Below are 13,225 nucleotides of genomic sequence, written 5' to 3'. Positions count from 1 at the left end.
AAGTTTCAATAAACAAATTATTAGGCCAAACTCAATTATATTTGGCCAATTAAGTTGGCGTTCTCCTTGTCTGCATTTACCAGAACCCATTCCCTGCCTGACTAAACCTTTCTCCTTGTGTTGTGTCTGTGCCACGGGGTTGAAGAAAGCAAACGCACCTGCCTTGTGGGGTAAGCAAGCACCCCACAAGCCCAGACTTCCCCGAGCTGCCTGGGCCCCTGCGTGCCTCCTGGGCCCCCTGCTGCTTCTCCTCAGTCCTGCCCCACAATCTTGGCCCAGGAGTGTGCAGGCCCTTGTTGACTGGCATGGCTGTTTTGAATAATCTATTTTAGAGAATTTGATAAAAATAGTGCTTAAACCAATGGATATATATATATATATACATATATATACATATATATATATATATATATATTTTTTTTTTTTTTAGTGAAAGACACAGGTGAGTAAATTGTGATACTCAGAAACAGGCTCCCGGTTCTGCCAGATGGGTATTAACAGAACTGAACTCCCACTTTCTCCATTAGTACGTAAACAATTTATTTAGTAAGATAAAATGCTTTTTACATGATGAGCATCTACTGAATGCGTGTTGTTTCTGTTAGAATTCCGATGGTGCGCGTAGCCTGCTCAACCCTCATGTCTGCAGATTCCCTCCTCCGTCATCTTTTCCATCCTGCCTGTCCCCAGTGTGCTCCAGAAAATGGCTCCCTCTGCTTCCCTGGTGACTTCGGGAGCATGCCGCCCTGGGGGCGGGGAGGATGGAGGGTTCTGTGGAGGGGGGCAGTACTCCCATCGGGTGTCTGTGTCCTGCTTTGGTGCGCTGGTGACATCCTGTGCGCACACCTGTGGGCATTTCCTGGGGCAGTAGTTGGCAGCGGGGCCAGGCATCTCTGCCGTGGCAGCGGAGTAGAGGGCGTGCTTCTCAGCAAGCAGTGGCCTGCGGTTCCCGCTCCTCTGCATCCACTGCCTTGATTTTATCATACTCTCGGTCACGGCGGGCAGCCGTGGCGTTGCGGTGGGGAGGAGGAGCTAGAAAGGCAGCGAGAAAATCGGTGGACGTCCAGAATGACGTGGGTGATTTGGCTGGTAAAGGTGGAGCCGGGGCTGGGCCGGACGCTGCCAACATTGGAAGACCAATGTGATTTTGCCCGCAAGCTGAGAAGATCTTCCACTCCTAAGGATAGAAGACTTCTCCTTCTGTGTGTTCAGTACAGTGATTCTCATGTTGGGTTGGGGGCAGTTGGAAAATCTGTGCTGTTAGTTCATATCAGAAGCAGCTGCAAGGTGTTTTGTTTTGTTTTATTCAAATCACACATTTCTTCACCCTGAGATTCTAGATTCTAGATTCTACCCTAGAATGGGGATGAGAGAAGAGATATTTTTTTCTTCTCCACCTTCCCTTCTCCCCAAGAGAATCGCTAGAGGGACACCACAGTATGTGTGTGTGCTGGGCCGGATGAAGGTGGAGAATCACTGCCTACTGGCTTGTCTGTCGACTGTTTATATATGCTGTAGAGGGTGTTCAAGAATAAGCTGATTTCTTGGGGTGTCTGGGTGGCTCAGCTGTTTAAGCATCCATCCGACTCTTGTTGTGGGCACAGGTCATGATCTCAGGGTCGTGGGATCAAGTCCCGCATCGGGCTCTGTGCTGACAGCATGGAGCCTGCTTGGGATTCTCTGTCTCCCTCTCTCTCTGCCCCTCCCCCCTCAAAATAAATAAATAAACTTAAAAAAAAAAAAAGGAATAAGCTAATTTCCAACATTAGCCAAAATGGCATGTGCCTTTTCCATGTGAACCAAACCAAAATAACAACCGAAATACTTACTTACCTGAATGTTATGGACAATTTAGTTTACCAAGTTAGTCACAAAAGATAAAATCACTACATCAAAAGTATTCAGCCTCTAACTGGTGTTTTCATTTATGATGAATATTATTCACCGGCTGTTGTTAAACATTAACTATAACACATATATCCTGAGGGAATGAAATAGTGACTTGCAAAAGTTTTGGAATTGTGGCATCTCATTGTTATCCGTAAATAGCTTATGTGTTGGACACGTGTTTTTAATTACTTAATTGATTTATTTTTAATGTTTGTTTATTTTTGAGACAGAGACAGAGTGAGAGCGGGGGAGGGGCAGAGAGCCAGGGAGACACAGAATCCGAAACAGGCTCCAGGCTCCGAGCTGTCAGCACAGAGCCCAACATGGGGCTTGAACTTATGAACCGTGAGCTCATGACCTAAGCCCCAGTCAGATGCTTAACCGACTGAGCCACCCAGGCACCCCACATGTGTTTTTAATTTAAAACAAGAACAAAACAACACTTGAACCTTACACAATCCCTTTTGTGATAACTCTGGACGTGAGCGTGTCCCAGAGCCAGACCCAGGAGTTGCTGCCACTCAGCTCAACAGGTCATTTATTTATTGAGATTGACTATTTTGTTACTTTTTATTCCTAAATTGTAGGTCCATTTCATCTACCCAGACTATTCTCCTGCCTCTCCCTGCCCCCGCCAAATGCCTTTTAAATCCCTGCAGGTGAATTCCATCTAAACTTTGTCTGGCTTACAAAAATTGGGGGTGTTTCATGCTTCAGTCAGTGTACTCGGAGTGGGTGTCCCTCTTGTGATGGCAGAAGCATGCCCATACAATGCCCGAGACGCTGGCTTAGGCCTCTGCCGACAACCCTGAGCTCTCACAAAGCGTTGAAGATTTGGCCCGCATACCATCAAGAAGCCAACATCCCCATCCTGAGTACAGGCCAGGCCTAAGGTTAGCAGTAAGACCAGCATTTCATTGCTTCATTTTCCTATTAAGCTCTGGGTTGCTGATGGAAGCAAAATTCCAATGTATTGACACACTACCACATTGTTAACACGATAGGGAGGATTTGATTATGGGAGAACAAGTCCAAAAACGGTAAATTGACAAAAAAAAAAAAAAAAAAAAAAATCCGAGGCCTTCCCTCTCCAGGCAGCTTTTGCGGTTGCATTCCTTTATTTGATGTGGTCCCTCCTTCTCGTGTGCCAAACGGTGCAGTGTGTAAAAGTGATGATGTTGCAGAAAAGGGCAAGGGAGGGGCCAGGAGGAGATAGGGAGTGAGCTGTTTAGTAACAAGAGAAAGAAAGCAGAGCTTAGGGATCAAAGACAGAAATACCTGTTTCTCCAAGCAGGAAGAAGAAAGAAACGTGGGATTCCTTGCCCTGTGCTTGGGTCCAGACTGAGCCCGCTGTCAGCTGGCACCTCTCAGGCCAACCCAGAGCAGGAGACAGGGAGGCCACAAGCTGCCTGTAGGTGAGAAGAACGGCACAAGTCCGAGCTGAGTGCCGGGGGTTACCAAGGGCAGCAGCGTTAGCCGGGGAGGGCCCCAGGGAAGAGGGGTGGAGAACAAAGGCTGCCTTCCATCATCAGATTATGGGACTGAACACGTTTTAACACCAGCCAACCTTGGAGGCAAGTCCTAAGACCAGCATTGGAATCTAAATGAGGAAAATGTTTCCATGCAAGAACAGGATTTTATTTATTTACAATTTTCAGGCTGGGCAGCTTTTCTAATTGTACGGTTTGTGACTACCCAAAGTGACATTTTCTGAGTTTTAAAATTATCTCTTTTTGCGCTGTGAAAAGAGCATATATGATTCATCTTAATATTTCTGAGGATCAGTCACCAACTAACAGCTAGTATTTTGGGTGGGAGGAAGGCTTTTGTAGGCAGCTTTTTCACCTAGCATAGACGTAGAAAGCACCAGAATATGCCTCAAGCTTCATTTGAGATCATATAAATAGCTCTCTTGCACAGTGTTCCAATCCAGTGTCATTATGAAACTCCCACAGTGCACGAGTTGCTGCTTAACGTCCACCTCACCCTCGCCTGAGAAAGACTAATGCTTGTGGTTTCCCTGCTGGTCGAATATGGTTTGTAAGAGGTTTGACCAAAGGGGCTTCTTTTCAGTTTTGCTAACCTGATCCAGGTCTCTTTGGCTCTATTTCTTCTTGGATATATATACTTCTCCTCAGCCCCCCTAGAACTGTCAAATGACCTAGGATCCTAGATCAAGAGTCCGCAAACTACAGCCTACTTTGTCTGGCTCGTGAGCTAAGAAAGATGGTTTACATTTCTAAAATGGCTAGAGAAGCACTTAAAGAATAATATTTTGTACTTTGTAAAAATGGTATGAAATCCACATTTCAGTGGCTCTGAATAATTTCGTTGGAGCACAGCTGCGTCATTCGTTTACAAATTGTCAACGGCTGCTTTCATGCCGTGGCGTCAGAGTTGAGTAGTTGCAACAGAGATGTTATGGACACAGAGCCGACACCATTTACTGCCTGGCCCTTTACTGACCAAGTTTGACGACCCCTGTCCCGGACCCTTGAAACCTTCCTTTTCATAATGACTATTTCAGAAAATATGTATACGTTTTACTGACTTTTAATGTCCATTTTGGAAATTTGACTCCTGTATCTTTTCCTACATTCATTTGACTTTAATACCACAGATATTTATTGAGTGCCTACTAGGAACTTGGCACTATTCTTTGTTTCTGGTGTAACAGCAGGGACCAAAACAGACCAAAACAGACAGAAGTCCCCATTCTAGTGAAGGGTGGTGGGGGGAGACGGTAAACAGATACAGTATTGAGAACGTTTTATGGACATATAGGCCATAGAGCAGGTAAAACAAAGACGAGGAGATACCCGGGCTGGAGGTGGCTTGTTTTAAATAGGTTGTTCAAGAAGCCTTACTAAGAAGGTGATATCTGAGTAAGACCTGAAGCAGGTGAGGAAGCAGGCCCTGCAGACAGCTGGGAAGAGTGTTCCAGGCAGAGAAAAGACCAGAAGGACTGGCCGTGTGTCCGAGGCAGAAACACTGAGGTAGGAGCAGCCCCGGCTTACCCATGGGGGCAGGAATCCAGATGAGAAGGTACGGGAGATTGGACAAGGCTGACTGAATGTGGAATGTGAGGGCGAAGAGTCAGGGATGACTGGGGAGCCAGTAGGCTGGAGCTGCCATTGGCTGCAAAGGGCTGAGGGCAGGAGCAGGAGGTTTGCAGGCAGGGTTTGCTTGTGCGGGTTGAGTTGGAAGTGCCCTTGAGACATCCAGGCAGAGGCATGGAGTAAGCGGTCGGCTGAGTCCCTAGTTGAGGAAAGGTCTGGGCTAGAGTATAAATTTGGAAGTTGTCAGTGTAAAAGAGTTACGTTAAGCAATGAGGTTCATTATCCAACCTCAGACGTTTCCTTATCTCCAGGACATCTCTCACTCTGTGACTAAACAGAACTTCCTTTCTAACCTCTAATTTTCTTTCCTGCCCAGGTCACCACTGGCATGCGCCAGGATCTACTCTTGTCTCTTCTTACCTCCTCCAGACAGATGCCCTTTCAGCAGTAGCTGAAGTATGAAATATGCTTTTCTCATAGGGGCAGAAGCTGTTCGCTGTGGTCCAGGCCCCACGGCCTGCTGTCTGCACAGTCCCTGGCCTTTGATCTTGTGCCTTGCCTTCTTGTAAAGTAGAATCTCTGTCCTTACTTCCGGCCCAGTCCTGATTTCACTGCTCCTCTGCCTTGCCTTCTGGTTACCTGCAGGTAACTACACTGCCTTTTGTCCATGTGTAAACTCAGTGCTAATCACCCTTTTCTAGTTGTTTCCAGAAACATATTCTACTTCCACGCTAAGCCTTAAAGTCTTTGAGAGCATGTCTAGGTTTTCTTCACCTTCTTGTCCGCAGTGCCTTTCAAATTGTCAGTGACCTAATGCACCAGGGATGGGGTGCAAGTTTGCTTTTCCTGCACCTTCCACATTCTCAGTCCCAGTTGTGCATCCTCAGCATCATGTACAGAGCAGTGGTGTGAGGACCGCCTGCACCTACATCCGTTAGAGAATCTTAAAATGCAGATTCCCAGGTCCCATCTCAGACCTGCTGAACCTAATAAATCAGCTTCTCTGGGGTGATGCCTGCGTATCTGAGTTTTTAACAGGCTCCCCAGATTATTCTCACACAATCATGACAACTACTAGTGCAGAGAAAAGATTGCGATCCCATTTTCACGGTTTCCAGCTTTAAGACCTTGGGCAAGTCCCCCATCTCAAGTCGTAGTCTTCTTATCTCTATAATGGGTATAACAACACTTGCTACCTACTTTGTAAGGCTGTTGTAAAAAAAAAAAAAAAAAAAATGAGCACTTTGGAAACAAATTGTAAAGTGTTATGTTCTGGCACCCTGGCTAATCTCATCTTCTGGTATCTCTGCTTGATTTTGTGTGGGCAAGCCCAGCTGCAGCTTCTACAGATTAGCTCTTTGAGCACAGAGACCAGTAATGTGCACATGAGGTTGCCTAATGCTGTTTATGTGCCTGAGCCTTTAGTGACTAACAGTAAACAGGAATCAGGTGGCTACCCTTCTCTGCCCTGGCCAGGCAGAGGCATTGTTCCCCCTTCGTTCTCTGTGTCTGCCATTGACCATCATTAAAACCAGCGTGCCACGAGGGAGTTGTAAAAATGCTTGTGGGTTTCGTCGAGGGTAACTGTGGTGTGCGCTGATGTTTTACTAGCTTTATTGATGTATACTTGACAAAATTGTAAGATATTCACAGCATACAGTGTCACGATGTGATACATGTAGGTACTGAACTTTTCGCAGTAAATATGTTATAAAAGTATGCCATAGGAAGAGGAACCTCTGCCTGTGTAATAGCAGTAAAGCCATTCATTGGAACCTCAGGGTTGTAAATTTATAACAAACTCATAGTCACTTTACACATTCCTGATGACTGGTCTTTGAAAACAGTTCCATTTCTTAAAGAGGTTGTGGTGGAATCAACTGCAGATACGCGGCGAGGGATCAAAAGGCAAGAGGGAGAAAGCTTTTCTTTTGCCCGGTCTGTTCATGTCTCGTGTGGCCAGGCATCACTGTAAGTAGTTCAGACCAAATCTTAATACAACATCTGCCGAGTCCGTTGTTGTTTTGGGGGATTTACTTTAAATGCTTTTCCACATGCTAACAGAATCCTGATGGTGGACAGCTGTTAAGATTACCGTCCCTTGAAGGCTTTTCTAAAGATGTTAACAAACTTAAAATAACACATTTCCGAACAAAAACTTGGTTAGCTTTCATGTCGTGAGACATGTTCTGTCTGCAATCACCATATTCCATCTTTTGTATTTCTGTAAGCGTGAAGTCTCTTGGCCTGCGTGCCACCTCCTATCTGCTGAAACTGTCCATCGTGTCCTCCGGCCCTCAGAGTGCTTCTGGGTTTCCTGGGGTTCGCTTGCCTACAATGAGAAAGGCCTTAATTGCTTCTTCAGGTACCTAAAGCAGTTGAATAAATGTTCCTGGAAGCAGCCTCAGTGGCTCAGTCAACCCAGGCATCTGCCTGAACCACCCAAGCCAGAAGGAGCCCGATAAAGCTGATACACGTGGAACCGATATCCGGTCTGCAGACAGGGATTCAGAAATCACAGAAGTGATAACCTGAGGGTGGGGTAGATTTAGGTCAGAGACGCCTGGATTTAGTTGACTCTGCCATTTACTATATATGTGACCTTGGAGAGGTTCCGGAACTTCTCTAAGCTCCGGCCTTCCCGTCTGTAAAATGGGATAACGCTTCTGGCGCAGCTTGGTGTGAAGCAGAGTTGATGTCATATAGGAGGGCACTGAGTATAGTGCCTGACACCTACCGCTTCTCAGATGGACCTATTATTCCCTCTTCGTCCTGTGGAAAATTCACTCACTGTACCAATGAAATCCGTCATATTTTAAGCTCTCATGTATACTGTGCCCAAGCAAGGAACCACTGATTCAAATTGTCCATATAGTATGTCTTCACATTCTTAAGTTACTCTAGTTAATAATTCCGTAACCTTCTAAATAATTTTACTTAACAATTTCAGCTTCTTTTTAGACTTTTCCTCCAGAGGGACATTTTCTAAGTATTCAGTCATATTTGTCATTGTCTCAGAACATTTCCATTTTTGTATGTCCCTCCAAAAATGGGAAACAAGAAAATGGAATATAGTACTCTAATAACGACCTGATTAATGCTGAATAGAAACATTGGGTTAGTCACAAATGTAGTATGGCCAGGCCTCCATTGGTGCTCAGTGAACCCCTCATCCAGTTTGACTCCCCATGTTTTCTTCTACTTGTAAACTTGTCTCTGTGATCTCTTTGTTTTCTCCTGTTATACTTGCTGAGATTTTTTTTTTTTTTATTTTGAATTATACCCTGATTTTGTTTAACTGAGGTATCCAGAGATTCTTGAGACGGCTCAGAGTTGAATCTATGAAATGAGACAAGAACTAACAATAGCACTAGAAAATGCTTTGCTTAGGAAAAAAGAAAATCCCATTGGGAACAACAAACAAACAAATAAACCAGGGTCTCTCCTTAATGTACTATTTGTGTGCTTGTGGGTTTTCAGAAGCTATACGTGACTGTTTTTCTCTATCCTGCAAGTTAGCTTGTTGTGACATATGATACCTTAAGAACAAGTGAGACGGCACAGTGATGAGTTTCATGGATACAAGCTTTTTTGAGGATAATTTCAGCCACTTACACCGCTGTTTCAGGACATAGGGGGGTGAGAGTTTCAAATTTCTCACACCTCTTTCTATGAAAGAATTTCTGATGAAAAAGGACGTAGACTTTGGAACCAAGAAGACTCTGCAGCTCGCTTGCCTGGGTAACCTTGGAAAGATACTTAGACCCTAAGACTCTTGGTTTCCCCTTCTGTAAATTGGACTCATTAGGTCCACTTGGCCGGGTTGTTATGAGGTTTAGAGATACTGAAGTGCCTGGTAGGGTGCCTGGCAAAAGTGGATACTCAATAAATACCAGTGACTTCTGTTTTGCTGTAATGGCCCTCCTGGCGGGCCACCAGGAAACATACTCTGGCATTATAGAGTGCTCCAGATTCTTGAGGTTCCCTGGCATCCCTCTACCGTGAAGGGAATTAGCAGTGGTGCCCTAATCACATATCCAGAATGGGAAACTAAAGTCCTTAAACACAGTTAGGCATACAGTTAGTGTTTGTTGAATTGAATTGAAGGCTCACCTTTCCTTAGGATGTCTCTTAGCCTTGGGGCTTAGTGGCAGCTTGTGTCCGTCTGACATCCTGGAAGTTCCCCATGTCAGTGCTTGACCCTCCAACACTCCCCAGAATCATATTGTGGAGGAGGCAATGTCCTCTCCCTCGGAATCCCATCCAAAGGCAAAAGCTGGATGATAACGCTGAGCCAAGTGTCTCTGAAGGGCCTTGACATAACCCTTGACCACAGCATGCTCCAAGAGGAGGTGGTTTAGAATGAAGTCTCTCTTGGAGTGCTTGGTGCTATTTTAATATTAACGTGATTGTGATTGTTGTTTCTCCCTTGAGAGAGATGGGTCTTTTTGGGAGGAGTGTTACCCCACTGCACTGATGGGAGCATTGAGGAGAGCCAAGCAGAACAAAGTTGGCAGAAGCAAGAATTATAATTGAAAACCACTGGCCCTTCTTGCTTTCTCCAGTGCCAAGTCATGCTTTGCTCGGGCCAGTAAGGTAAAACGCCACCTGGAGAGGAAGAGTTACTGTTCCATAATGGGTTAAAATCAAACCCCATTGTCCCAAGTCAGGCCTTCAGACAGGCTGACTCCCTGCATTTTTCCATGTCAAAATGCTCAAAAGTATTTCCTTTGTGTTGTTGCACTGTAGCCAAGTCAAGTCTTCAGTATTAGAAGTGCTCTGAGTATTTGCAGACAGAGCCAGGTTCGCAAAGGGCTCTCTTGGCTGTATTTGCATGGAAAACCATTGTATCAATACATTTAACACAGTTCTTGTATTTGACTTTTACATCCAGTGAGACGGACCTGGAAATGCTTTTCTGGCTACCTTTTGGTCTATTCAACTCCATTGTTGGACAGATTTCTCAGACTCTGGTCTTGTCCTTCTAATTTGTATCCACAGATTCAGTTTCAGTTCTAAGAATTACCAGCTAATTTCATGGCGCATTTCAGTCAATAAAGAGATAGATGGTATTTTCTCATCAGAACAGCCCCTTCACCTCTTTGTCCTCCTAATTTCAACCTGAGATGCCCCCCCGGTAGTTGATTTTCCATCACTTTGTACCCCGCTTCCTCACCTCACCAGTCTGAAGATCAGAAGAATCAACGGCAGTGGTCCCCTCCACCCCCTTCTCACCCTGTCCTCAGCCCCTAAGCTGAGGGGTTAAGCCGCTAAGCCGACCGGTCCAGCCCTGCCTTCTCCAGCCAGACCTGCATTCCTGGGAAGAGCTCCGTGAGCCCTGGAATCTGCACAGGCTGAGCCTTCTGTTGTACGTGCTCAACCCAGTAGTTTTTGATTCATGAATATTAAATAATTAGAGATCACAAGGCCTTACCTCCATCTTGCACCTTTTAAAAACATAATAGCTTTTTTATTTCATGGCACTTGACTTTGTTTATTGAGCATGATCAGGGCAGCATTCAGGCTATAGCAAACCTGTTAAATATTTACCCACGAGGCGGATATTTATACATGAATCAGCAGCACTTATCAGTGTGTGACGCTGGAAGTTAGGTTCAGTACGCTCACAAGCTAAGGAACTCCCGAGTTAAAGAAAGGGTGCAGTAAGTGCCATTTTAAAAATAAACTCTCACGTAAAGCAAATCCTTCGTAGTATCGGAAGCACTTCACTCACTGAGGCTCACCCTGTGCAGCCAACTCGGTCACCCACAGTGAGACATGGCAGAGAGGGTGGCTCCTCGCATCTGAGAGCCAGTGAATCTGGTTGTTTGGTGGTTGGGGTGGGAGAGACTGAAGTACGAACAAAATCGACAGGAATGCTTGCTCGGCTGCTGTGTGGAGGAACGTCAGGAGAGATGGTGGGCTGTACAACACAGTGCCTGCTTCAGGGGTAGTCGGAGTGCTTCTGGAAGCCCTACAGCATCCCTGGAATCCTGGTCCCACTCACTGGTAGCCAGACCCACTGTTTCTTCCGTCCCTGCAGCCCTTTCAAGAGTAAAAGCCCCCTGCTCTCAGGGAGGCATGGAATTCAGCAGTAACAGCCTGAACTCTGGCAGTAGGCAGGCCTGAGCTCAGATCTTGACTTGATCATTTTCTGGCCGTGTGAATGAACCCAAGGAAATTTCTTCTGCTCTCTGAGCCTCAGTTTCTTCACCTGTAAAATTACACTGATAATTGTCACCTCATTGAATTGTGGGGAGGATTAAGTTCGATCATGAGAAAGCACCTAGCAACAAGTGTTAGTTCCCGATGATCACAGAAGCAGAGTGGAGAGAGACGGGCCTGGCGGCCAAGCAGACGGTCTTTGGATTTCTCCACACCTCTGCTTCCTTCCATCATTACAGGTAATTTTGGTTTAATGGCTGTATTTCAGAAGCAGAGAGAGTCTGAGGTTTAGAGGATTACCCACAGACTATTTTCATTTTTTGTATTCAATTTAATGAATGATTAAGAACTTATCCTGTAATATTTTATACAGGTCAAAGCCCACTATAATCAATTCCAGGAAACTGTCCAAATTATTTTTTGGAATTTTATCATGCCAAAGATTGTTCCCCCAAGCGATGAGAAGCTGGATCTTGGTATTTTCTGTGTTACACAGATATTTCCCCCAGTAACTACAGGATATAAATATTGGATTTGTTACTCGTGCTACAGAATTTTCTTCTGGATCAGTTTCCATCCTAATGGAACCAGTAGAACCTTCCGGTTTGAAGTGTGCCCTCTGTGTACATTTGCATACAAAAGAGGGGACAAAAAGCCTTCTTCCAGTTCACAAGAAGTCATAGGAATTTTCCTAGCCTTCTTCAGAGTTTAGAGTAAATCTAAGCCAGTGTCTGCTCTGAGAGTAGCAAACGGAAATGATGTTCTTGCTGATTCTGTGCAGTTGCAGGCTGTAGATGATTCATTAATGTCATACTTAGTCAAATGCTGTCTCATAATTTTCTCAGTTGTCAGAGTTGTTGTGCTTTTTAGGTATCATCTGAATAGAAAAAAGTCAACAGCAAATATTTCCACCCGACGTTGACTTCCTCATATCACCTGGGGTTTTATTTGTGTGTTGGGACGTTTTCATTCCATAAATAAATAAACAAAATATTCATTCCTACCAGAAAAATTAATTTCAGAAATCTGTAGTCAATAGGGAGACAGGCTGGGTCTGGAACCCTTTCAGTAGTTCTATGTATTGTTCTCTGTATCGCAAACCCTCGGCTAAGTCTTTCTGCTCTAAACTATTTAGGAATGATTTTCTAGACTGTTATTGTGAAGCACTTTGCTTCCGTTTACTGCCTTGTAACTGTGGGGACTTGGTTAACGAATTATCACAGCATTAACAGATCTTAGGGGTCTTTTTACACCCCATCATATTACAGAGATGGTTCAAGGGGCTTACAGCAGAAAACCTACACATTAAGCTAAAATTCAAATAAGAAAAACAAATTAGGACCAAAGGAAACTGAGAGAGGAAAGAAGATAAAATCAAGATTGGATGATTACGAGAGGCACCTGCTTGGGTGGCTCAGTCGGTTAAGTGTCCAATTTCAACTCAGGTCATGATCTCAGTTCGTGAGTTCGATCCCCGCATCGGGCTCTGCACTCACAGCTCAGAACCTGGAGCCTGCCTTGGATTCTGTGTGTATCTCTCTCTGCCCCTGCCCCACTCGCACTCTGTTTCGCTCGCTCTCTCAAAAATAAATAAACATTAAAAAAAAATAAAAACAGTTTAAAAGAATGAGATACGAACTGTATACTGCTCAGGACCTGGAAACTATTTCTGGATCGGTGTTGTGTCATAGTGCTTGGTTTGGTGATTTTTGACTGTACCTTCTTGTTTAGATGGATTGGATGTCAGTGTTGACTTGGACTAGTTACAGACTTCCCACCCATATTGGTCCAGAGACACAGGACCGGGCGGCATGGTGTTCAAGAAGGTGTTTAATAATTAGTTGCTGCCATTTAAAACTTGAGACGTTAAATATTCTGGATTTCTGGCTTCACGTGAAAAATTGAGCTCCTATAAGACCGGGCCTGTGTTCCCACGTGGCAGAGATCAGCTGAAGAGAAGAGGTGGAGGGCCCTTTCCACTGGGCAGAAACTCCAGTTCTCTGTGCTCGTTTCCATCACCTACCTGGGCCAGGTAGACCCTGGAGTCTGTAGCCCCTGTCCTAGGCCACCTTCCTCACACTAAACATGAGGACGCTAAAGCCCAAGGAGGC

At 45.0% G+C, this 13,225-nt stretch overlaps 1 protein-coding gene and 1 long non-coding RNA gene across 6 annotated transcripts in view; both read left to right on the top strand.

The window, feature by feature from the left end:
* Positions 1 to 13,225, top strand: part of BABAM2 (BRISC and BRCA1 A complex member 2) — a 400,305-nt gene that overhangs the window by 298,685 nt on the left and 88,395 nt on the right. The gene's annotated exons all lie outside the window — the stretch shown is intronic.
* LOC123581307 lies at positions 3,220 to 6,491 on the top strand. Its single transcript, XR_006703708.1, has 2 exons — positions 3,220 to 3,305; positions 4,739 to 6,491. It is a non-coding gene; the product is annotated as an uncharacterized LOC123581307 (long non-coding RNA).

This window comes from Leopardus geoffroyi, chromosome A3, assembly GCF_018350155.1.
Source record: "Leopardus geoffroyi isolate Oge1 chromosome A3, O.geoffroyi_Oge1_pat1.0, whole genome shotgun sequence".
Classification (NCBI taxonomy): domain Eukaryota; kingdom Metazoa; phylum Chordata; class Mammalia; order Carnivora; family Felidae; genus Leopardus; species Leopardus geoffroyi.
The sequence above is the reverse complement of the archived record's forward strand: the minus strand, read 5'-3'. Positions and strand labels throughout refer to the sequence as shown.